We start from the raw sequence: 3,272 nt of genomic DNA on the forward strand, positions 1-3,272 counted from the left end.
CCGCCCCGTGCGCGCGCCTGCGCGCGCCTGCACCTGTGCGCGTGTGCGCGCGCGTCTGTGTGTGCACCTGCGCGCGCATGTGTGTGCGTGCACGGGGCAGCCCCGGCGCCCGCGCCGAGCACCCGGCACCCAGCCGCGCACGTCCGTGCCCTGGGCACGGCTCCTGGGTGTAGACAGTGCCCGGCCGCAGTCGCGCGGGGGGGGGGCACCGCTGCCCCAGCAGTTGCCCCGCGTGTCCCCAGGCTGCTTGCTCCCCGCGCCTGGCTGCAGGTGGGGCGCTGGTGCTGGGCCGCAGGGCAGCCCGGGCAGGGCTCTCGGGGTGCAGCTGGGTTCGGGGTCTGCGGGGGTCCAGAGCCCCAAGGCTGCCCCGCTCGAAGGCTGCGTCACGGCCGTCCCGGGCCCAGCTCCAGCCGCCTCTCGTGACTGTCGGGGAAGCCGCCGCATTTGGCCACGACTCAGCCAGGGGCAAGTCCAGCGCCCACGAGCTTCAGCCCGGGGGAGGCCTCAGACCAGGCACCGCATGACCACGCACCCATGATGCTGGGCCAGCGGCTTGGGCGCCAAGGCCACGGAGGGTGTGGGAGCTGCAGGGATGTGGGCCCAGCCGGACCCCCCAGGGCATCTAACCCTGCCCCGGATCATGCCATGCAGAGCCATTGCACCCATCTCCCCCCCAGCAGCAAGGCCCAGACACCCTGGGGAGCTGCCGAGCAAGGGGAACTGCTGCGTGCCAGGGTCAGCTTCTTACCCCAATGCACCTCCTCTCCAGTCTGAATTGGCCCAGGGTTGGGCTGGTCCATGAGGAGGGCAGGTGTGACTACGATGCCCTGTGGAGGGGGAGGATAGGCCTGGGGCTGGGGCTGGGGCTCAGGCCTAGATTGCGCCCTGCTCTGCTGCAGCCTTCCAGTGCCCAGCAGGGCTCTCACACCCCCCCAGCACCTCTGGCCTTTCCCTGCACCGATGCAGTGGTGCTGGCATGTGGCAGCAGTGGCCGAAGGCTTGGTCAGGGCACTGCTGGCATCGGGGATGGCTGGGGCAGAAGCCTGTGACAAAAGTAGCAGGTGCATGGGAGAACGTGCTGCCACCGGCTCTGGCAGACAGGCAGAGGAGCAGGCAGCGAGGCGTTCCTGGGACCCCGTCATCCCTTGGGGTGCTCTGGTGAACAAATGTTCCCCCAGATCCTGGTGGTCACCCCTGATAAACTTGTAGGTGGCCATCAGATCACCCCTGAGCCTGTGCTTTTCCAGGCTAAAGAGTCCCATGGCTCTCAGCCTGTCGTCATAAGGTCTGTTTTCCTGACCCCTAATCAGGCGCGTGGCTCTCCTCTGAACCCTCTCAAGCTTCTGCACATCCTTTTGATGCAGTACTCCAGTTGCAGCTTCACCAAGGCCGAGTACAAGGGGAGAGTGACATCCCGGGATTTGCTTGAGAAGCATCTATGGATGCAAGCCAGTGTTTTGGTGGCTTTCGTAGCTGCAGCATCGCATTGCAGGCTCATGTTCATCTTGTGGTCAATGAGCAAGCATGTTCCAACACTGCTCAGCATGAGGTGAATCAGAACAGGAGATGGGATGTACCGGCTCAGCCTGCATCCTCTTTCTCACGGGGCACAGAGCCGATGCCAAAGGATGCACATCTCTTGTCCCTCTTCCCTTCCAGCTTACAGTGTTCAGAGGCCCAGGAAGTCCTCATACGGAGGCTGCAGCCCTAACTACCACATTTCAGACCCACCAGTGGGCCTATCCTGCCCAAATGCGTCTAATCCTCTTGTGAAGGTGATTAGACTGTCAGCGTCTGTGGCGTCTTGTGGCAGTGAGTCCCACAAGTTAACTACATGCTGCAAGAGAAATAATTGTTTGCTCTACACGTGAATGTAAGAACATAAAGGTTGCATTTATGGCATCAGACCACATGTCTGTCTTGCCCAGGCTTCTGTCACAGGGCAATAGACAGTGGAGGTTGAAGAGAGAGTGACCAGATCTCACCAGGGTTTTCCCCTGTTCCTCTCCCCCTTGCAGTCTCCAGCACTGAGGGTCCAGGCAGGGTTGATGCAGAGGCTGTGCCCCTCACTCCCCGCTCCCTGCTCCACAGCCATCAATGCCCTTGTCCTCCAAGCACATGTCCAATCCCTTGTGAATCTGGCCACACTCCCAGCTTCCATTGCATCTGGTGGCCATGATTTCCACACTTTAATGACACACTGGGGGAAAACGAACAGCCTGGTGTTAGTTTTAAACTTACTGTGACTAGTTTCATGTTGTGACCCCTAGTTCTTGTATTGTGAGAGATAGTACATAATAATAAATCCCTATTGACTTCCTCTTTGTGTTTAGCATTTTGTACACCCTTATCCTATCCTCCCTCAAGTGTTTCTACTCTAAACTGACCAGGCCTGGCTTCTTCAGTCTCTTCTCACAGGAAAACCCTTCCATAGCACTCATCATCCTTGTTCCCCTTCTCTGGACCTTCCCTAGTTCTTCTAGATCCTTTTGGAAGTGTGGGAATCAGACCTGGCAAAGTATTCAAAGTGTGGACACACCATGGACTTATAAATGAGCATCATAGTGCCATCTGTTTTGTTTACAGTTCTCTTCTTCATAAACCCTAACGCGTTGTTTGTCTTTTTGATGGCTGCTTAGCACTGAGCAGGTGTCCACAGGGACTCCCAGGTCTCTTTCCTGTGTGGTAACAGCTGATGTAGAGCCCATCCTAGTGTAGGTCTAGTTTTGGTTATTTTTGCCCATGTGCATTACTTTACGTTTGTCTTCATTGAATTTCCTCTACCATTTAGTTGCCCATTTGCTCAATGATGCCAGATCCTTCTGTAGTTCCTCACAGTCCAGCTTGGTCTTTCACTGTGGACAAATGCAAGGTACTGCACCTCAGGAGGAAAATAAAAAACACAAATACAAAATGAGGGACACCTAGCTGGATGGCAGCTCTACGGAAAAGGACTTGGGAATCTTGGTAGACCAGAGACTCATGCACTATGATGGACCTGCATGAAAGGTCAATGTGGTTTTGGCCTGCATCAATCTTCTTATCTCCATCTTCTCATGTCCTTGTCATAAACTAGATGTTTTCCCACAATCGTGCATAAGTGGTGGCTCTTTCCATTGCTGCAGCGAGGTTCCCCCTTCATACAGGTCTCATCAAGGATCGGCAACTAAGCAGGTGCTCCATAGTCTGCACTTCATAGATTTCATAGACATTAGGGCTGGAAGGGACCTCGGGAGATCATCGAGTCCAGCCCCCTGCCCAAAGGGCAGGAA

General features: G+C 56.3%; 1 long non-coding RNA gene across 1 annotated transcript in view; it reads right to left on the reverse strand.

Annotated features, from left to right (window-relative positions):
* Positions 1-2,074, reverse strand: part of LOC109318857 — a 3,146-nt gene extending 1,072 nt beyond the window's left edge. The window contains exons 1-2 of the long non-coding RNA XR_002103336.1: positions 1,986-2,074; positions 483-485 (exon numbers count right to left, since the gene is read on the reverse strand). This is a non-coding gene — a long non-coding RNA (uncharacterized LOC109318857). The remainder of the gene's footprint in view (positions 1-482; positions 486-1,985) is intronic.
* Positions 2,075-3,272: the final 1,198 nt, after the last annotated feature.

This window comes from Crocodylus porosus, unplaced genomic scaffold (genome assembly GCF_001723895.1).
Source record: "Crocodylus porosus isolate Cpor-Errol unplaced genomic scaffold, CroPor_comp1, whole genome shotgun sequence".
Taxonomy (NCBI): Eukaryota; Metazoa; Chordata; order Crocodylia; family Crocodylidae; genus Crocodylus; species Crocodylus porosus.